Here is a 24103-nt window from a genome sequence, read left to right on the forward strand (position 1 = left end):
TTAGATTCACAGTTATGCCAGGCTTCTAAACAAAACATCAGTTCAAAGACTGAAGACATTTTACACGTGGTGTTACAGCTAATGAATTTCCAAAGTTGAAAGAAAACATTGCAAAGAAGTTAGTTAAAAACAGTAGTGAGATTCTGTAAATAGATTCAAGTCTTCAAAAGAAAATCAGTCACTGCATGCAGCTTTAAAGCAGGTCTTTCAAGTTAGGATTAAACTAAACTGTTATTTAGTGAAATGACACTAAATAAAAACAGTACAAAAAGATGCAAGTGTAAAAACAATAATCATCATTCCCAAATACCCTGGGTTTGGTACAAGAATCTCTGCAGGTTCCAACAGCTCTGCTTGCAAGAGTGAGCTGGGGGCTCTGCTCATTTAGGTTGTGTTTCCATGACTTGACTAGAGGTGCTTATTGAAAAATAAATAAAACAATCACTTCTTTGTGATGGGGAGCAGCATCAGGCACATGAGTGGCTCACACCCAAATTACTGGCAGTCACACATGAAGTTATGCACAAGGTTAAACCAAAACTTCTCAGTATTGCTGCAGTAACCCTTGATACATTATCTTTGATGCCGAAATTAAATCTTTCTATTTATTCCTTGCTCACAGGATGGTTTGGGTGGAAATGGACTTTAAAGAGCATCTTGTTCCAAATCTTTTGCCATAGGCTGGGACACCTTTCACCAGACCAGGTTGCTCCAAGCCCCATTCAACCTGGCCTTGGACACTTCCAGGTGCAGCCACAGCTTCTCTGGGCAGCCTGTGCCAGGGCCTCACTACCCTCACAGGGAGGAATTTTGTTCTTACATCCCATCTAACCCTGCCCTCTGCCCACATGAAGCCACTCCCTCTTGTTCTGCTACTCCAGGCCCTTGTCGAAAGTTGCCCTCCAGTTCTCCTGAAGCCCCATTAGACACTGGAAGGTGCTTCTAAGGTCTTCTCAAAGTCTGAACCAAAACATCTCCTTAATTCACAGACTGATAGTAATTGGTACTGCTTATACAGAGATGCACAGCTGGTTACAATCACTGCAGAAACTACTGAGACATTCCCCCATTGCAATAATGTTTAGGTCTTCAGATTTCTTCCAGGGTATCAAAGTCCTAATCATAGAAAGGTTTGGGTTGGAAGGAACCATAAAGGTCATGTCATTCCAACCCCCTGCCATGGGACATCTCCCACTATCCCAGGTTGCTCAGAGCTCCATCCAGCCTGACTTGGACACTCCCAGGAATGGGGTAGCCACAGGTTCTCTGGGCAAGAGTTTCAATAGTTTTTTGCAAATCATTTCAGATGGAGACATCATTTTGGGTGAAGCAGAGCTGAACACAGGTCAGTAAGAGCAGGATGTACCACTAACACTCAGTGGCAGCTAACAAGCCAATGTCCTTCCAAACAGCAAGACAAAGCTGTAAGTGTAGGCAGCAGCAGCATCTGAGCGAGTTTTAGCTGGCAGAGATTAAAAAAAAACTCAGAAAAAAGCTTTAGCAACAAAGGTAAAGATTTTCAGGAACGAAACAATGCTGCTGCCATCTGCAAATCCCTGTCAGTGCATCCTCAGTACCTGGACCAACTCACTCTAGGTGTGTTTGCATATCTTTGAAACAACACACCTTCCCCACCGTGTCTGCAGACCCATCCTCTGATCTGCTGCAACGTGAATATAAAGCAGCAGAAATCCTTACAAAGGAATGATAATAGCTCTCTGCTTTGATACCTATGGCAACATGACTAAAAACAAGCAATTCAAAGAAACAACTAATTCAGTTTAAAGTTATGAAGTTATGAGCTTTTTTTTCCTGTGGTCTTTAACTTATCTGCAAAACTCTTTCATCCAATTTTGTAAAGAAGTGTAAGTAGCCATTCTGAATTGATTATTACAACTTCAGGATGAGTGACACTTGACTGAAAGAGTAAAAGGATGTCAATCTCCTTTGTTTTCATTTTCAAAGAATGAACAGGAAAATATTTTTTCCCTGTATGCTCTTCTATGCAAAAAAGAAGGTTACAGACTGTGGTTTTGGCCCATGGTCTTGGACTCCATTCTCTTCCACAATGACTAATAGATAGAAATATTTAATCTGGTAAAATTCTTCAGCAATGTGGACAATACAAACTGAACAAAAAGCATTATTTGACTAAAATAAAGTCATTCCTACCCACAGAATGTCTGCAGGTCCAATTCACCTGTAATCTGTAATTTCCCGATGCCCAGAAGTTACCAAAATACCATATGGCTGTTCTTTACTGCAGCAATTCAACACATTCACAGACGTAGGCATTCACTCTTCTTTTCTTTTTCTTTCTAAAATTTATGTTTGAATCCCAGCAACTCATCTTGTGCCATAAAATGTTTATGGTTTCAACTTATATGGAGAATCCAGCAGCCTTCGGAGATCGAAGGGCCATTCTCACTGTCAAAACTGGAAGCCTCACAATGATAACTTCATTTTCATTACAGCTTCACCAAGGATACAGAAATACACAACTCTTTCAGCTGCCAATAGCCTCACAGACTAAAAACATGCAACCCCAACCAGTAAGTTTTTGCTGACCACAGAATACACAATTAGGATTAGTCAAATGCTTTCAGGACTGTACAGTCACTTATGCATTTTTAAGGCTCTAATTAAATTGCCAAAGAACTACATGACAAAACGCAGCTTGTCTGATTAAAAACTTAAAAAAAAAAAAGCCAACCCACCTTTATCTTCTCTCAGTACAGCAGATGAAAGCATATTTTAAGTCATTATTTCCTCTTTAGGCTTCCCCCTCTACATGCAGGGAGGGGTTTTAGTTTCCATTCTAACCTGAGATGAACCAGTCGGCCTAGAAAGCTCGTTCAGTGCTGCAACACTACCACTCTCTAAAATCCACAGTTTATTCCACAACTTGGATGCTACAGGTGAGCCAGGAGCAAGAATTCTGCACAGGCTGCCTCAGTGAGAATATTGCTTCCTACAGATCCACATCCCTGTTCTGCTACAAGGTAAGTCAGTAAAAGTTAAATATCCCTAAAGTGAAGGGATGTATATAAATAAAAATACACATTTCCATATCTTTGAGACTATCCTAAGCAATATATTCAAATTGTTGTAAGTGTGCCCATAAGACATGGCTAGAATTGCTCTGCTCTAAGACTATATTTATGAAAAATTATAAAAAAAAAACCAAACCCCAACAATAAAAGATACAAGACAGAAAATTGGCATTTTAAGATTTACTTCTGCAAGATGTATTCTGACTACATCAGGGTCCTATCAAGCACGTTGGCCCACTTGAACGGGCAGGTTTCAGCTAGCGCCCATCCAGCTGTTGTTTCCCAGTAAACATCTGAGTAACTACACCAGCATTGTCTCATTAAAAAAAAAAAAAAGAAGACAGTGTCACCAAGTAAGCTGAAACAGTGATTTAATGACTGACACACTGGAAATCACCTAGAAATAATTATTACCTGTTTACCGGAATCCTGTGAAATTTCCAGTAGATAATATTCAAATTTAAGTTGTCAGAAAAAAAACCTATCAGCCTATGTACAAACAGATATGAGTACACACCATGTACCAGCTCAAGGTCTGCACTTGCCTTTTCTTCTGCATGGGGAAAGCGTGAGAAAGGGTTCTAGTTTTAGTCTCTGAGGTACATTCACAGCAGTAACCACATGGTTCAAGTGTCTGTGCTCCATCCTCACTGCTGCTGTTTGAACTCAGGGTATTGTTGTGCTTTGCTCTAACACATATTCCTGAGATTTAAAGTGCTGTGTTTTCATAATTCAGAAAAAATAAAAAGTTTCTAGCAGTAACAATCTACAGAGCAGTAGAAAACTGCAGAATATCAGAATTATTTCGATTGGAAGGGACCTTTCAAGAACAGCTTGTTCCAATCCCCTGCCACAAGCAGGGGACACCTTCCACTACCCCAGGGTGCTCCAAGCTCCATCCAACCTGGTCTTGGACACTTCCAGGGATCCAGGGGCAGCCACAGCTTCTTTGGGCACCCTGTTCTAGGGCCTCCCCACCTTCACAGGGAAACATTTCTTCTTTTCCCGGTGTTGAATTAAGCTTCATCATTTGTAAGCCTCCAATAATTTTGAAAAATTAGGTAGGCTGACACCAACCCTCTGTTTTTTTACACTTAACAATAACACCTGGGTGCCAAAGCCTGCATGTGGAAATCAGTAACATTTATGGAGTCACTTAGCTGCACACTGGAGTCACAGATGGACAAGTTGTGTTTACCTACCCAGGATACACCTGGAATAATGAGACACCTTGGAAGTTGGTCACCTCCAAGGGCAGCATTGGTGGTGTCCATCTAATCTCCAGTCACCCCAATAAACACCCATTTGCCCTCAGGCTTATGACTGCTTTGCCTGTGCTCAGGGTATTTCAGTGCCTGTGCCCCTCCTGTGCTCCACACCAGATGAAATTGTGCATAATTACAGTATTCTAGAAAAAATACCCAAGTAACTTTCAGCTCCATTTTCAAAGGAGAAGATGAGAATTCCATGGCATTGCAACAAAACTTGGGCACCTGAATGACTGAACTGCCACTTAAATGATTCAAAGACTCAAAGTTTTGAAAACCGTATCCTATATAATGCAAATCATAGATGACTGCACACTAGGAGGAATTAAAACCATACAATTTTTACAAGTTTATGGTAAAAAATTACACTGTATGTAATATTTGTATGAACCAAATTTTTTTTTCTCTCATCACATCAAGTTCTCTCACTTGGGAGACAGAGACACTGCTCTCCCCACACTGGCTGTTTGTCCCCAGCTCAGAACAGGGGTGGACACTCCTTAATGGTTAGGTGACTTTCATCTCTGGGCAATTCATGAGAGTACTTCTGTGCAAGAAGCAGCCTCAGAGGCATCACAGCCCTGTTAAAATCCCCCGGTGAGAAAGCACTGTGGTGGTTGTAAGCAATTTGAGAAAGAAGGAAGGGCCTGGAGTTTGTTGCTTACTCCTGTATCTCAAACTTAATTAAATTTGAAACGTGGCAGAAATTAGGACACAAACAAATAATTAAAGCATTAATCATAAATGAATTCACAGCTTAAAAATACAGAGTCCTTGGCACGGATTTCATGTGAGTAGCTGAAAGTCTGTTATTTCCTGTAGCACCTACTCTTCTGGTAAATTCAGTACAGGTTGCCTGATGAATTCAGAAGTTACTGGAAAAGAAAGGGGAGAAGAGAAGGAATGGCACTGACACACCCTATGTCCCACCAGCTTGTTTCCTTAAACAGCCCAGGCTTAGGGCAGTTTTAGAGGCACAGAAGTTATTATTTTAAGTTGAAGACACAACCAAATTTATTAATTCTCAGTGTGAAGGAAACTAATTTTCCCCACCAAAACTAGAAAATACAATCTCATTTCACTGCTGACTACCATTAGTTTGAACATATGTTGATTTTTTTGGGGGGAGGCAGCATGGTGGTAAATAAATATATATCTGGATGGCCAAATATTTTTGGTCACCCCTTCCTATTTTGCTGTAGGTCCCAGCTGTCACTTCAGTCTGTCACTCTTCTGCAGCCACATGAAGCCAGTCTAACTTGAAGTACAGGTGCAGCCTAATTGTTCACAGGCATACTTCATTCATGATCTTAACATCTCCCCTCTCTGCTGCAACCACATGAATCCAGGCTTTGATTGAAAAGGAGAAAAAGAGAAATCAAACATGTTGCTAATTGTGTCTTGAAAGAAAGATTCCTTTGATTCCCAAGATCTGTAACCTTGTCAGAGTTACCATGTACTGGAAGTGCAGTGTGAACCATGCCATCATTTCAGGGCAAGCAGAGTAAAAAAATCATTAGCAGACATCAAATAACACCAAGAATTCCAAACCCATTAAGCCTCTAACACAGGGAATTCTCTCCCCTTTTCCTCTAACAAACGCATCATATTTATCAGAAGCATTATTACCTGCATTCATAACTGGCAGCAGTAAAATACCAGGTGGTGCTGCTTTAGAGCTCTTCACCAAAGCAGTCTGGGAATCTTGGCTGTGGATCTCAGTGTTGAGCAGTATTTCTTCCAACCCATCCTATCTGCTTCAGTCCAATGGACAGATTTCAAAGTGTGATTTTCTTGAGTGTAGTAGCATTCTTCAATCTAAATAGAGTTGTGGGGGAGAAAAGAAAAGAGAATTTGAGCTCATCTGGTCTCGCTTTCCAACTGTTCTAGGCTAAGAAGAGGCTAAACATTGCCCAGATGGGTTGCAGTCTCCCCATCCCTGGAAGTGCCTGAGACCAGCCCTGGATGGGGCTTGGAGCAACCTGGTCTAATGAAAGGCGCCCCTACCCATGGCAGGGGGTTGGAATTGGATGACCTTTAAGGTCTCTTCCAACCCAAACCATTCTTTAATTTTGTGAAGAAGATCCATCCAAATACTGCCCAATACTACACCATACAAATATTTATCCAAATACCTTCCTTAGTGTAATAATGTCTGTGAAGACAGACCATACATGAGATAAAGGCAAACAGGAGATCCCACAACCATGGACCTCCAGAGAGTGACCAGTCCAAACCCTCTGCCCAAACCAGAGAACAGGAGGGTCTCCCCAGGACCACCTCCAGTTCTGAGTATCTCCATAGATGGAGCCTCTGAGGGCAACTTGTTCCAGTGTTTGGCCACTCACAGAAAAAAAAAACCTTCTGATTGTAACAGAATTTCCTCTATTTCACTTTGTGCCCTTGAGCCCACTCATCTCAAGGCTGAACTGTCCCAGCTCTCTGCCTCCCCTCGTGTCACCCCTGTATTCTCACAGTGGGGTTTCCCACCCTGGTTTTCTGGCTCAACTACAGTGTTCCTGTATTTTGATGACTAAACTATGTGACTAACTGCAGATGTATTTCTCCAGCACTCTTTGCATCATCTGAAAAATAAAGCAGCAAAAATTATATCACAATGAAATTGCTGATTAAGTGGGCCATGAACACATTGGGGAACCAAAAGGGGTAGGCCTTTCTCATCTCATTAAAAGTTACACTTTAAGCAAGAGGACATTTTTAATATTTTCTGTCTCAGCTACAAACAACCTCAGTTTTTATATCAAAATATTGCACTGCAAAAGTGTAATGCTTCAAAAGAAATTAGTTAAATATAGCAATAAAGGCCAGACACACAATCCTATAAAAAAAAATCAGCTTTGTCTCACAAATCCTTCTATCACAAAACCATAGTGACCAGAATTTATTTTTATTTTTAGCTTTTAAGCTTTCACTGATGGAAGTCCAAGTTAACCTTTACTTTATTTTGTCCTGGACTAAATCCACTGTGACATCCTTTTTGCCCTTTTAAATACAGAAATTTCTTGGAAGGCTTCCAGTACTTTCAAATAAACACATTTACAAGATATGCAACAATTAACATGAGTGGCTCTAGAGGCTCCTGAGACAGCTCTGAAGTCCCTATGATGTGATGTCCAGATATGTTTATATAACTTTTTTTATTTAATAGTTACTTTCAGAAATCACTCCTTTACCATCTTTAGCAAAGTGGGTGTGAACTTTCTACTCCAAACAACAAATGATATGGGAAAGGAGAAAAAATATGAAAAAAAAAAGGCAAAATGGCATTAAAAAGGCAAGAAAAAATTGCATTAAAACAGTACAAGTTTATGCTTAATGATGTCTAAAGAGCAAGCTGACTTTGAGGCACACTGGAAATGACCAGTTCACCCTGTAGCTGGTTGTGCTGGAGCCAGGGGACAACTGCACTAAAGATCAGAAGATTGTGATGTTTATGCACCTACGAGCTGACATCTGTCCACCTCTCAATCACAAGTCTCACTACAAGTTTCTACTTATTTCTCAAAATTACAAGGCTTATTACAATTTTACTTCAGTTTTCACAGAAGAACTTGAGATTCTCAACAGCAGCAAATTTGTGAGAGCTTCCAGTCAAAGCACCCAAAGAGATAAAGTAGATACAAGATGAGAGGATATTTTTCAAAACAAATAGAAACTGGCAAAGTCTGAGGACTTTTACTGTTGGATACTATGGGAACAAGTTAAAATAGCTCCTCAATCACCTGCAATTATCTTCAAAAGTTTCTGGAAGTCAGAAAAGCTCACAAAAACAACAAAGTGCCAGCAGAGAGCCTGAAACCTAAAAAAGAAGTTTAGCAATTAAGTTATTAGATTTTTTTATTCGCTTGTTTAATGTATAATTAAGTCAAGAATGATTCAAAAAAGTTTCATCCTACCTGAAAACAAGGGAAGAACAATTCTAAGGATCCCTTCCAGAAAAAATTATGTATTTATTATATTATTGCAACCATAGTATGATCAACACAGTTGTGTTGGAAATGGAAACAAGTAGATGAAAAGATGCTTCCACATCAGTGAAGCAGCACAGAGGTTTCAGACTGTTCCATGTTGAACCTCAGTGAGGAATAAAAACGTGCAGAAGTAATTCTGTTAAGTCCAAATAACAGTTCCAACGTCCTACCCAGGTTCTTGTGCAGAGAAGTTGCTCAGTCCAGTGGTTTAAAGCACACAGACTCGAAAAAATTATCTGGGAAGTAGTCAAATATTATTTTTCTTTAATAGCTACATACACACTGTGGCTCTTCAGCCAACTGGCAGAAACATTAAACTCCCAAACTTTTATCATTCTTACAACATGCAGAAGAAATTCTTTTATATTTCATGACTTTAAGAAGTACAACTAAACAGAGCACTACTGCAATTTTCTAATTATATTTTCGCAAGTTTTTAATGTCATAATTTAAATTATGAACTCTTTATTTCAAGATGATTAATTAGAATATGTTCCATTTGGGGAACAAGAGTTCAATATCCCACTATCAATTAAACAAAATGCACTCCTTTAGCTTAAGATTAAAAACCAAAATGCAGCCAAAAAGTTTCTTCCTTGTATCTGTCAGACCACAAAAGCATCCAATACAGCAGTGTAAGGTTGCCAGAAAACCCTAATACTTTCAAAACTATATTATTTAGTGCAGTGGCTTAGCTCTGAAGCTGCACCAGAAATGACATCCGAGCTTTGGACAGTAAGCCTTTTTGCCAATGAATTTCTTGTAAAGTCAACAATTATAATTTATTCTGATCCTTTGTGTCATCATATTAGTAGTTATTTTTTCTGCAATCCCAGAGCAGCAACAAATAATGCCATAGAAGAGGACTGATATAATTACAGGCTGAAAAAGATAGGCCAGCACCCTTACACTCAAAACTACCCTCTGTGGCTCCTTCATACCCCATATGTTGCTAATAAAACTGTTTGAATCATACCTAGGAGACAGTTTTACTGATATTGTATCAGGTCCCTGGGTTCTTTGTATGAGATACGATGTCACCAGCACTATAACTATGCAAATTCTGTGATACAGGATCCCACTGGACACAATATTACATAGGTAATTCGCAGTGTGAACCTGGGCATTAACAATAATTCCAGTGTTATATAAATGAAACCACTATGTTTATTGAAAAGCTCGCCACACAACAACAAAATCAAATTTAAAAAGCAATAAAGAGCAACTGACGTGCTCATAGTAAAGATGGCAACATTGGTATTTTTCCCCAAACAATGTAAATTTTGCTTTGTGCTCATGTGACAGTGCTTTACAGAAACTTTTGGCAGTGACACTAAGCAAATGCAACTCCATCAACAACATTAATAAATTACTTTAAATAGGAACCTACAGAGTCCCGCTTTTAGGAACAACCATGTGATATTCGGCAAGAATCACTGTATTCACATACAAATGGGATTCTCAGCTTCTGCTACCAATCATGGACTAAATGATAGAGACTAAGAATGGCAGCAGTGAGAAACCAACAGCTTGGAGATATCAACACACATCGTGCTGAAGCACCTCAGAAGAATCAGCTTGTGGTCAGGAAACACCTGTGCCCCAGTCCTGCATCAGACAGATCTCTGTGTGACCTCAGGCAAACAAGGCTTCATCCCGGCTGGCAGCATGTGAAATAGGGTCCCTCATCTTTTCCTGCTTAGCTCTGTGGCCACTGTTTTATGCACACCACATACACCTGCAAAAAGGCAGGGCAGAGATATTAAGATCAGTGTTGAAAGAGCCAGCGAGGTGCAATGAGAAACCTGACAGCACAGGCAGCTTGGTGCACATTCCTCTTATCCATGTTTCCAGTGATCTCTTCCCTCCACTATTAATTTATTGGTTTGCTGCAGGTGAGGAGTGCTAGAGCTTGTAAGCAGTCTATTTTTGAAAGAAATCAAAAAATAAGGTAACAGGTTGGCATGATAAAGTGAGTCTGGTAAAGAGCCAGACTGAAGAGACAAAAGGATGCTATTTTGCCAAGTTACCATGAGAAATAATAAATCAGATCATTTTATAAGGTAAATTGTACAGTAAATCTGTATTTTAAATCGTCTAATACATATGGGAAAAGCCACAGCTCAGTAGTCCCTGGTAATATTTTTAATGGCTTCAAACACAGCTAGAAAACAAATGACACACAGCACAAGTACCTAAGGAGTCTCACTCTGAGAAGCTCCAACTTTAAATAACTGATGGAAGGAAAAGAGAGTTGTAACCAAGCACTCAGAAAGGAAGATAAAAAACTGACTGATTCCTGTCACTTGTGTGCTTCCACTACAGTGCCAGCTTAAGCACTTCTCAAGTTTTCCACCAGTCTCTGTGCAATACAAAAACCAGAACAGTTTTATTCTCTTTAAAAATCAATAAATAGCAGCTTAGGTGACACCTGACAAGGCAGAAAGCTCACACTTCTTTCCATCAGCATTCTGCCCTCTGGTATTGCTGCTACATTTTATCATCATGCAGTTCAGAGAGAATATATACCTATTCCCAAAGTTTGAAAAAAACAACCCCCTCCTTCCCAAATATGGCCCAAAGCTGTTATGAAGCAACTTATTTTTAGCAAAAGCACTTATGCAGATACTTAATTTTAATTAATAGTCTCACTGATTTCAACATTTGCACAGCAAGACAACTCCACGCTTCAATTAAAGCCTGCACAGAAATGCTGTGCTGATTCATGGCCAAAAGCATGACAGGAACATCATTATATAAAATGCTCATAAAATTTAAAGAAAAAAATATAACAGGATCCTCACCTTTAAACAGAACATTAGACACCCTCTAAAACTCACAGCTTGAGCAGATCTTCCAGGTTGCTGAATATGTGAATGCTAGGGATAAGATATATTCAGTGAAATTATTTCAGAGTAGGCAAAAGAATTTTGGAGAAGTATCATAAATGGAGACTACAGCAGGCTCAGGTCTCCAACCTTGGCATCTGCCATGGCTGGGTTTTCAAGACTGGGAGATTCTTTACCGGGAAAGAGGAGGCAGCCGCACCTTTACTTCTGATCCTTCTCCATTGTTCACACAGCACATAAATGGATTTCTATCAATAACCAATTAATTATATCCAGACCAGTTCAATCAGAGATTACACTGGGCATCTTCAGCAGATATTCATTTCCAGGGAAGAGTCATTCTGAGTTATAATTCTGCCCATTATTTCAAATTTGGATTTGTTAAAGGTATATTATAATATGATACCTAAGAAACACAAGCTTTATTACCATTGTCTATAGAAGATCATCAACTAATCTTTACTCATTAGGCAGAATCCCTAAAGAGAGTTGGAAACAATTTTTTCTTAAAATATTCTGGTCCTGTTTATAAGCAAAACTGTGGCACCTGATGACCTGTGACCCCCAACTAATAATTTTAGAAGTTAAAATATAAAAAAAAACCAGAAGAGCAGAACAAAACTGCCCAGGTGACAGAACTCAAGTAATAAATTCATAGAAAAGAACAGGTAGAAAATGAACACCTGAGCTTTTTCCTACAGGAGCAATTTCTTCCCAGGACATCCACTTCTCTCCAGCTCAGCACTAGCCTTGCCAGCCTGCCCACACATGAGCTAAAATAAAGCCCAGCCAGACCTGCCTTGGCTCTGCAGAGCACCAGCTTGTGCATTTCCCCAACCGTTTCACACCTAATTTACAGAGTACATTTATCCATCCCTGTATCGCCGAGATCTAACCTGGGGAGTGACTAGAATCAGAATCACTTAATTGATTAACACTTAAGTGAGATGCAGAAAGCAAACAGAACACACTGGAAGACTTTCTGAAAATGCTTTATTTTTATTCCGACTCCATTAAGCAGTCCAGCACTTTTGAAGGATTAATGAAAGAACTATCAAGAAATAATACAGAAGAGGAATGCTGAGTCTCAGGGAACATGCCAACACATGATGAAGTGCAGACACCTCTCTGGTAGTAATGAGTCAAGCCAGGATGTTCAGAGAACTACAGGGACATGTGAACTTGCCCACTTGATCAGTCACAGTTTATTTGATTTTTATGAAATAGCATTTTGATAATTCCTCCCTGGATCACAGACTGCAGTACTCATCAATTTACAACAGTCATTTTCACAAAACTCACATTTTTTCCACTCAGAAAAGTCTACTAAGCATCCAGAACTGAAAACATTCACCTTTAAATTAATTCCAAAAAGCAGTCGATGAGGGTATGTATACACTTAAGGATTATTTCCACAAACCTTGTGAAGCAGGACACAATGTTTCATTTACAGCTGCTATTTTTTAAGCAGGAACTGAAGACAAGCCCAGGAAGAACAGGAGTAAATAAGTTTCTAAACAAACAACTTCCAGAGATGCTTTTTAACAGGACCAGACAAAACATTCCCTAAAGTTGCATTTACAAGCCAAAGCTGACCTCAGGCACCACACCGAGTTTGGATGAGAACCTACATGGATACTGATCTTAATAATACTACAGGGGCAAATTTTGCATTGGGGAGACTTGCTCTTGAACAAATGTTTTCCAATGTATTAAGCATAGAGAAGCTTTTTTTCTGCATCAGGAACCACACGTCACATTCCTTAATCTGTTTCTTTTCTTGACCAAATACATTGTGGACAACCTACAGAGGATGCCCCTCGGTCTTCCTCTTTGAGGTTCCCATCTGTAGTTTCCACTAACAATGAAAATACATGGATTTTTTTTCCATTCAAAAATTACAGTCACATGCAAAAAAATATATTCTAAGTTATTAGAGACAATCAACACTAAGAAGTTCTGATAGAGTTTTTTACTGATGTTAAATCAAGTGCCAGAGCGCCCACAGTAATGCAAAACCAGGGAGAGCTGAAGATGACAAGCAGCAGGAATGGCTGTGCAAGATGCATAAGAATACAGGAACAAATCTGGTGACAGGTCTAATTTAACACAAAAGGAAATAAACACTAATTCCACATTTAGATCTAGGCCTTCCTAGATCTAGTTATCCATAAAGAATATAAAAAGGAAATGAGATATATTTAACTGTGTATCCCAACATCAGTGTCAGGTGAGAAACTTCACTTGTGACCCTGAAACATCTAAACATCTACAGCTCCTCTCACAACAGGGACCACTTTAAGGTCATAATTCCAGCAGAATCACTGCCCAGCCAGGCACAGGATGATGCAGGACTGCTCTCTTGTATCATACCCATACAGACATTTTCTCCACATACTCCTGGACCTTTTCACCCACTCAGGAGTGAACAGGCAAGGGAAGAGAGCTGGTCTACAAAAATAATAATGGTCCACATCTCAAAACTCTAACTGTAAATCATCTCCTTCATCATAATTAAATGAAGCAAAAGTTTAATAAGACTGGACACATTTAATTCTTTGTACTCCATAGATTAAAGTACAATTAAGAGGCTGGAAGCTGAAAAGTGGCTTAAGCTAAAGTTACACAATTGTGTGGACAAAACTCATTTGGCCACAGGAAAGCATTTACATATTTAATACAGGATATTTTAAATAGGTTTATATTGGCCTAAAAATAGTACCTTGAATAGATTATTACTGCAGTAAAATGCTTGCTTTATACCTGAGTAATGAGACCACCAAATGTTAAAAACCCCACAATGTGAATTGCAGAATGTGCAGGCAGGCTCTTGACCATTTCTCTCTGCCTCAAACTCCAAGGTGCAGAGCTTTAGACCACCATATTCAATTAAATCAAATTCAGACTATAATTTTCTAATACTTTCTTTACAGTTAAATACAACACTGGCCAGTGCTTACCAGGTTACAATGCTAAGCAATTCAAGTGATAATCACAATGATAATTGTGTAATCTAATGCCCATTTGCCTTGATTTATACAAACTATCACAAATAAGCCTCATGCATCCATTTTAAGTCACTGGGAAGGATAATATTTTTTCTGATCTGAGTTAGTGTTTGGTCTGAACATTTTTATTTGTTTGCATTAACCAGAATCAGTCTTCACACATAGAGGAAGATGCCTGGGGCTGCACAGTCCTCTGCAATCTCAGCAACTGGCCCTCTCATTCCATGTGATAGTTATGCTGAAAAAATAAGATCAACCAAATTTCCAACTGCCCTAACAACTGTGGGAGAAAGAGATCAGACTGTTCTTTAGTTCTGAAGAAAAGGTCCCAAAAAGGGCAGCCTTTCATATGAAATACAGATCATTAACACTGGATACACAACTATGGTGATGCTCACTTTTTGTCTCTAACTGGGATTTGATTGTACCTATTTCAGGACATTCTATACTTTATATATATATGGCCTTTAAGGTCCCTTCCAAACCATTTTATGATTCTAAAAACGCCCCAAATCTTTGGCTACTCCTTGGCTACAAACAAAGTGCAAAAACACAGCGAAATTATGATTTTATAGACAACACAATAGTTCTGTGTTGAGTAGAGAGGCTGAATGAAACCACACCTGCTTTCATTCAAACTCTCACATTATGTGAGTTAGATGCAAACACAACATGTAACAGAACAACTGACTGCTCATTCCTAAAAGTGTCCAACTTCCAATTAGAATAAAATGATAGAACGCTCAAGTATCTGAAAAGACACTGCATTAAATGAGAAGGTCAAACACCCACTTTGAGAAGCGCTTTAGCCTGATTTGCACTCACCTTTTTTCAGAGACTAATTGCAGAAACAGCACCCAAACAATTATAATTTGTGACCTTTTAACAGAAATGATAATTTCTTAGGCTCATTCTTTTATATTCCATCCCATATTCTTCCAAATAAAAGCTGCCCAAAAATACTTTGCATGAAAAACTAAATGTTCCCAGTGACAACTCTGATCAAGTCATTCTTTGCACATGAACACTGAAAGATGCAACAACAGCAAGAACCACTAGTTATTCTTATAACTTCAAGACCAAACCCTAAATATAGTATGTTTTCAAATCCTCTTTCCTAAAATTCAAGTAATATGTTCATTGCTTTAACTGAAAGCTAACAAAGTACAACTTGTATTGTGCTGCAGGCCATAAAGGGAATGTTCTTTATTTGAGTCATGGTTGGATGAGGATGAAAAGTAGTTTTTGAAAATTTACAACAGTTTTGACACTAGTGTGTGTTTATCGTTACAAGTTATCCCTCTCTATTTATCAGACTGACTCTAGACCTTTCACTACCTTTAAAAAGACAATTTTTATCAATTCTTCATGTCCTTACAGCCAACCATAGGAAGCTGCATAGAATACATAGAAAATCCATAGCTGAGAAAGAATGTGGATAAGAGAAGGACCCCAGTGTAAAGCAAGAGAGGCTATGGTTTAAAAGGAACATTTAGTAATTAATTTGCCTTTAGCACAGCACTCAAGTGACATTTTGCTACCATTCACCTATCCTGAGTAAACATTCTGCTACATAAAAAATGTTCCCAAGGAAAAGGAACTTAGAATTATTGGAAGTCCTTTCCACCCTAAACTGACACATCACCAACACTGATCTTTCAGTACTTCACAGCAGAGAGCTGTATTTTGCTTGTGAATCCCATGAAAATCTTTATTTCTCTACCACAAACAAAGCTTTACTCAAAATAAAATTGCTCCTAATTTCTGGAGAGTATTTGGGAGGCTTGGTTTCATATGAAACAGGTGGTGCTTACCTGCCTGTGGCAGCCCTTGCTAGTTTTGTAAATTGAGACTCTGGGTTTACAGTTGGAAAAATGAACTCTCAATTATGGAGCAATTCCAATACCTAATCTTCTAAATTTGACTTCCTGAAAGATGAATTACCAGCCTTCATGTCAGTCCTTACTGACTGCACCAAGACACAAATATAGGTCCACAACATGACTACATTATTTATTGCAGGGCAAACACCAGCCTGCAGGAAACATCTCTGACACCAGACTTTGCAGGTGTCTCCAAGACTACCAGGAATTTTTTTTAACAGAACCTCAAAGGGTAAGGAGAGCCTACAACTGATTCTGGAGCTTCCCAAATGATCCTAGGATGGTAAAGCAGAGGTAGAAATGTAGATAGTCTGCCACAACATGCAACAAAGCCTTGCAGGAGCAAACAGAGCCCTAACCTTTCTGCAAGGCGCCGTAGTTCCAACTTACAGGTAAGGCAGCATCAGAGACAAACAACTGCTGTTTTCAAAGACTTGAGACTTAAAGGCTTGGCTAGCAAAAGATTTTCTCCCCCTCTTTTATCGGATACCAGTTTCTGTGGGATAATACAAAAAGCTTCCAACCTAGGTGATTGTTTTCAAAGCACTTCAGGGAGCACGTGGAGATCTTGCAAGATGCTGCACAGTAACACCAGGGCATGAAACACCTACACTGCAATAAGATCATCTCAAACAAGATGTCCCAGCTTGGACATACAATTAAAAGGACATACAATTAATTTTTTTGCACATGTGTAAGAAGACTTCGTGTGCTTACATGAAAGCTCAGTAAATTAAAGCTAAGATGACATGAGCTAGAAGACAGCACTTTTCTATCTACGAGGAAGAATCAAATCGGTGTTTCTGTAATTTCTTTTCCCACAATTTAAAAGCATTTCTGTACACCTTCTTTGTGAAATAGGCTGCATAATAATTACCTCATCACAACATTGAACAAGCACTTGTCACTATGCACTGCTGACAAAGAAGAATCACTAAAACTTTTCCTCTCAAAGCAAGAGGAAAAGACAGAAGCAAAGGCTTAGTCACTTCTTCACATAACAGAAGTTTGCTGAGCAGTTTACCAAAAAATCAAGACATATTATTTCTCAAAGCAAAATAACACATTGCACTTGGAAGATGTGTGCTCTCCATACTGAACAACACCTGTTACATACCTGAAGGGGTTTCTTGAGCAAGCCAAGTCTCCCCAGGTGGTAATTACACTGATCAAATCATCCCCACACATGTTGTAAAAATGGAAAGCAAGAAGTAAAGGTAATCTTAATGGATCAACAGCTTCTTCTGAGTTCATGCAGCACACAAAAAGAATAAACATGGAAAATTCTGGTGATGCATTAAGGCAATTCTTACACCCAAACAATTTGATAATGTAACACTGCATACCAAGCCAGTTTTTTTCATAAATAATGATCTAAACGGAATACTAGTCAATTCACCAAAAGATATCAAAGATATCCCTTTATTACAAATGATCCAAGTATCCCCCTTGAGGCTATGGCTATCAGAAAGCATTTAGTTGGCTCTCCAGCCAATAATTTTCCTATCTGTTTTATTATGAAACTGTAACACATTTTCAATAACTTTTAGCTTTGCTATACAGAGCAACAAATAATTTCCCAGAACCCTTTGGAAAATCTGACACACAAAATGATTCTCTAGTCAACTTGTGTACTATTAAGCTGAAAAAAAACCCCATATATCAGATCATTTGATCACTGGAGAGAATGGCAAAGTATTGGGAGCTTCAGGACAGATGGACGAACTTCAGGTCATATAAAACACTACCAAGGCTGTATTTGAAGAAAAATGTGAAAGTTTGTGAAAGCGCCCCGGGTGAAAATACTTTGTGTTGCTAAGAAACATCATCCCTGATGATGGATGAATTAAATTGTCTCAGTTAGCAGCCAACTCCAGGCATCCCTCGTTTATTAGGAGAATGTTTTCTCATACTGGTAATTTATTTCAACAGCTACGTACAAATAAAAAGCCCTACCTTAAAATGAAACTGAGAATTTCAAACTTGCATAATTAATGCTACAAAACAGAATAGAGTTTACATCTTGAACAGAATTTAATAACTAACATTTAACAATGTAAACTCCAAAAATGAATATTAATACATCCAGACTATTAAGAACTTATTTTAGGATTGTCTGCAGTGAAATATACTGTTCAACTCCCAAAATTACTCTATGTACAATACAGTGGAGTACAAAACTCTTCAAATATTTCTAAGCACCAAACATTAATCAATTAATCAATATTCAGGTAATCAAATTTTAAACATCACTGAGAGAAAAGCATATTCATTTGTCATGTATTGTTATGATGACAAAAACATAAAAATTATGCATGAAAGAAATCATGTAAACCACCTGCTTTGGTCATATGGATACTGTCTTAATGTTTCATCTAGTTACTTTTTTGATGTCTTACTTACTGTTTCTCCTGCAGGACAGATTGGTGAACTTAGGGCAGGGAATATTTGCTTTTCTGAAGTGTTTGCTGTTGAACCCCCACAGATCATACCTGCTTTGCCTGCCATGCACTGTGTACAGTGAAGTCCTTTCAAAGGTACAGATGGAACAGGGAAGGCCTCCAGCTTCTCTCTTCCCACCAGCTGCACACCAGGCCAGAGGAGCTCGCCTGAAAGGAGAAAGAACAGCAAGCACATCTCACCTGGCACAGCCTTCAGAGCAGGACACAGCAACAGAGGAGAAGCACGGCGGGTGGGGAGCCCCAATATGAGAACAGTCCCAAGGTCAGGAAGTAGCCCCATGATTGCTGCTCAGAGATGAGGGAAAGGGCAGGGCTTCCTTCACAACCCAGAGAGGAATATGCACAATTTTATGCCACCCAGAATCCAACACAGTTGTTGCACTGAAAACAAACCAAATGCAAAGACCCATTTTCCAAGAACACATTTGGCAACGGGGAGAGTCATTAAAGAAAATGAATTTTCATTTGTCTGATGCCAAGGCTTTGGGGTTTTTCTTCCTAGTTACTAGATTGTGTTCTAATGGAGATTTCAAGTTACAAGTCCCAAATTTTAGGCCTACAGAGTCCAATTTAAGGAAAAAGGTGGAAAACCCTCTGTAAACTGCTCTTTGGATAGCACCACAGCTTCCAAGTCAGAAATTACCACACACAGTTACATGCCAGTAATGTACTCAGCTAGTCAATACACAGAGGCAGCCACAGAGGCTCTTCATCCCAAATAACCCCACCACGGAGCAGAGTTACCACTGGAGAGCCCGAGGAGAAGTATTTAACAATGATACCAATTTGGCTGCGCTAGAGGAGATGTGTTTCCTGTGGGCCTAATAAGGAAGAGCTTTACAATCTGAGCAGAAGCCTTTCAGAGCCTCAGAGGACATGTCTTATCTGCACCACTTCTGCTCCTGGAATCCCAGAAATCCTGAAGACAGAAGGCAGATCAGACTGCAGCTTTCCTAGGCACAGATGTTGCAATCACATCTGCCTTAACTCTAAGCCACAGTCCTTGTGTCTTCCCAACTCTGTGAGCATCTCTTAGCTGCTTTGGTTTTGGAAATGCCAGGGCAGAGGATAAAATAGTATTTCTGATCACATCAGGTGTAGTAAAATACCAACAGATTATATTCCAAGCAAGTAGCAAGGAAGAAAAGGTTTTGAAGCAGAAGGATTTCTTCCCCTTCTCCCTTGTCTATGTTTCACAAAATAACACTTCAAATCTTGAGATCTGATTGATCAAAGTGTTTTGGGGTTTTTTTTTAGGTGTTCATCTAGCAGCCATGAAGAATGACCATTTGTGGGTCAGCCAATGAAGTATAATTAACGATAAGTTTTACACACCACTCAGAGAAACTGAGTCACCGATGGGAGCAGATCCATGTCAACATTCTCCAAGTTTTTTTCAAGTCATTAAAAATCCCCTCTCTAAACACCTATAGCTCCAAGATGTCAGATTTGACTTGTCCCATTTCAGATTGCTCAATGAAAGATAGACACACACAGAAAGAACCAAAACCAGCAATGGCTCCAAAGACAATGAGGGAATCGGAGCACAGCACAACCCTTCTGTGCTCCAGCTCCAAAGGCTGGGTCTGCAACAAAGTACAGGTTGCAGGACTCTAATAAGCTTCCTCTTGGCATTTTATAAATAATCCTGCATTTCAGTGGAGGATTATTTAATGTTTTCATTTATTACTTGATGGATGATATAGTTGCAAAATTTGGTAGTTACCTGGGAAATGCTACAAGCATTCTGGGACTAAAGGATTAACACCAAAACTGAAACTGGGGTTTTAATACTGAACACCAAAACTGAAAAATAATTCCAATTTATAATAATGATAGGAGCATCACATGAAAAAGATGGTAAGATATATTCTGCTCATTACTGATCCTAAGGTTATATATTACACTCAGGTTTCAATACAGATGTATAAAACGAGCTCAAAGAAAACCGAAGCAATCTGAGACAGTTAAATAGTGAATACAAAAAAAAACATAAAGAAAGAGGAGACAAGCTTCAAGGTTAACAGCAGCTACAAGAATCATGCCCCACTACTGCAATATCCACTGCAGAAAAAAAAATAAAAAAGCTTAACAGGTTAGGAAAAAAACAGACTAGTATTAGAGGAAATATGCTACCTCTAGGGATAGTTAAACAAGGGATCAGGTTATGGAGGGGTTACACAAATCTCCACTGATTGTTTTTAAGACCTGGTAAGAAGAACATGTCAGAAATGGCCCGTACATCTCTCTCTGGCCTGACACTGAACTACACACTCACACATCCAGCACAGGGCCTCAGCACAGAGTGATGACCTCCCAAGATCCCCGTTTTCTTTCCTAAACTTAGAGGCTGCACAAGTTTAGGCTCCTGCCAGGCGACTCAGCAGGTAACCTGACTGCTCCTTAGAGCTCCAAGCAGGCTTTTGATATCTCTCTTTTCTAAATAGCCCAGGCAGGCTGTGATTGACAATTTTCTCTCACATGAAGCATGCTACCTTAAATGTGGAGTACTCAGAATGATCCGCCAGGGAAATAAAGTCAAAGTACAGAGAAGGCAATGGCAACTGATCCCAGGAATCCAGTCCTGGGAAGGAAATCCCAACTGCCAAGCTGGGCAAGGATGCACATCCCATTAGTACCTAGAAATACAGACAGTTATATTTTCTTTTGTAGCACCTCCAATAAATAAGTCTTAATAAAAAGAAGTATTTAACAAAGTACTTAGAGAAATAAAGAGGGAAGTTTTGACGTTCCTAAGCTTATTTTCACAGCGGTATGAAAGGAAATGAGGTAGAGTCAGAGCTAATTCTCCTTATATAATTTCACATGGAATGATTAGTTCTGCCCCAACAGTAACAGCTTTCCAGAGGGTCCTACTTGTCGCCAAGATTGCATACAGATGCTCTATGTGTAGCTTCCTTATTCTCCACTGACAACCAACTTAAAAGGCCAATATAATATTCATTTTACTATAGAATGAAATTCACAGCGTGAATAGTAAAATAATGTCACAACTACCATGAAACTGCGGTGGCGTGTTGGAGGCTGTGACTTTTAAAAGTTTAATCACAAAATGCATTCATGGAGAGGAGCAGAGCAGCTTTGTGCTTCAGCCACATCCCCTTGCCACTAAGGATGTGCAAGAGCTGTGGCTGGACAAGGAGAGGGCAAAGGCACAGAGCAGCATTCGTGTCACATGCCCTGCTGAATATTTTCCTTTAGAAGGCCGGTTTCAATCATTACTGGGCTAATGCCCCCCTCTCTTAAGCCCGATTAGGACAGACATTCCACATGCTGAAGGTGCTAGAATTCCTAAGTCACCTGGGTCGCTTTGGGGTGAAATACCAATTACTGGGAATTCATCTCAACAAGGCCCACAAAAAGAAAGCCCTGAAAGACACCCCTCAGCCCAATGGTGAACATATCACAAGGATAATCCTAAAACTCCTCGCAAAAAAAAACTTGTAATAGGTATTAGTACTCTTATAAAGCACTGCAGTGCTTTGTGTTTAATCCTTGAATAGACACTAGTAGAAAAGCCATACTCAATTCCAAAATTTCTACTGCAAATTCCAGCTCAGCTGCTATTATTCCTGGCTTTTAAGGGATATATATATTTCAAATATACATAATGGTAAATTTAACTATCAATGAAAAATTTAAGTCACACGCCAAAACAGCATGCAAAATAATAGCATACAAACTTTAAATGTGTGTATTTTGCAGTTTTTAGCACAACCATTTGTTTTACAAAAGACCTACAGATTAAATACAAAATACACTATTAGTTTTAGGCACAAGAACAACCAATTTTTTATGCCTTGCCCGAAATAATGACTAATTAGGCCAGCACCACCCTGCAGTCATTTCCATAAATCTTGCCTTTACATTTAAATCACAACAAGAAGAAAACTGACTTCACAACAACAAGAGCATATTTCTCATTAAAGTTTTCTTAAAGCAAGATCAGGACAAGAAATTATTCTGACATCAGTCAACAAGCTGATGTTATTGTTTATATGGAGAACTTTAACTCAGACCAAACAAAAAGTTGCACTCAGAAATTTGCTGTATTAAAAGTGTAGTCAGCTAGGGAAAACTTTCAACTGGGAAATCATAAATACAATTCACAGGATCTTGATGGATTTCTTATACAGCAAAGTCATCTCACAGCATATTCCTTGTGTAAACATTGAAAAGAACCAGAATACAAAAGATGCAATTAAGATTTTTGTTTTAAAATTATGGGAATTACAGTGCTTCTGAGAAATCACTTGTTTAATTATATACACTAGGCAAGATACTTATAAAAACACTTTATTTTCATAATGCAACTGGGATTTTATTTCTATTTTACTTACAAAGGTGTCACCTGGAAAATAAACACCAATAAAACAGAATCAAGATTTATATAGTCACATATCCCACAATAAGGTTATTAACACACAACTCTGAGGTTAGCTTTTTTTCCTACCCCAAAACTGATTGGCAAGAACAGGAAAAAGTGGCATATTTCCCTAAGAGTTGGTCCAGAAATGGAGCTAAGCCACACCACCACTGCTCTAGCTAATCATCCATTCTGAGTTTCAAGCATTCCCAACTATTTCCTTTTGCATGTACACACAAAGGTCTGTGATACTCTGCAAGTTCTTCCATACAATGGCTTTACAACAGGTCTGTTTCTAATATGTGTATTTTATTAAGCTTTAGGAGGATTAACCAAGATTCTCAGCTCTTGAGGAAAATAAGGCATGGCAACAGCAAGGTCTCCAGCCTTCATTCCAACACACTTGACTGCTGAATCCTGCCAGGGTGAGTCATGCCCAACGTGGGACATGGATCCCATCCCAAGAAGGAATAAAACACTGCGTCATATTAAATCTGCATCCAATTACTTAGGTGTGAACTCAAAGGGTGTGTTTTTATCTCAATGACAGCTTCTAAAAATGACTGTGAAAGAAATCTTGCACTCTGGATGGTGTTTTATCCACCAAGACCATGACCACCACACATTTTCAGTTGCCAGAGGCATGGCCAAAGCGATCTTCTTAAGAACCACTGTTGCACCTCAAAGAAAAAAACATGGCCATGGTATTTAGGGCAGTTTCATACTTATACCACTGAGCATCAGTAACACAGACAACCTGCTGCACAAACAGGCACTGACTGCCCAAAAATAATCTTGGAAAACAGCATGTGAAGCCACACTGGTACGCTGCTGTAGAGCCACAATACATACAGATGTTTTCAGATGCAATACTAATTAAATTCCCATTTTTTGGGTGACCCTAACATTTTTTCACAACAATTCAGCAAATTACATATGTAATACATTTTGAACATTTGATTATACGCAAACCTATACACACACAAATATTTATACCAAAGTTGCTTATCCAAGATCTACTTACTTTGGGATTTATGTATCACAACTGTTTGTGTTCTTTGCTTTGACCCTAAAAAAAATAATTAATCAGGGGAAAAAATACAAACCACCCTTAGTGCCTGACCTTGCCTGTTTTCCTCCAACTTCTGCATCTCATCATTAGTGTTACATACTTCACTGTTAATTTTAGACATTCCTCCAG

The 24103-nt window shown here is 39.0% G+C and overlaps 1 protein-coding gene across 1 annotated transcript in view; it reads right to left on the minus strand.

Annotated features, from left to right (window-relative positions):
* Positions 1-24103, minus strand: part of GTDC1 (glycosyltransferase like domain containing 1) — a 169754-nt gene that overhangs the window by 141911 nt on the left and 3740 nt on the right. The window contains 1 exon segment of the mRNA XM_030952793.1: positions 18546-18662. The gene's annotated coding sequence lies outside the window, so the exon portion shown is untranslated.

This window comes from Camarhynchus parvulus, chromosome 7 (genome assembly GCF_901933205.1).
Source record: "Camarhynchus parvulus chromosome 7, STF_HiC, whole genome shotgun sequence".
Classification (NCBI taxonomy): Eukaryota; Metazoa; Chordata; class Aves; order Passeriformes; family Thraupidae; genus Camarhynchus; species Camarhynchus parvulus.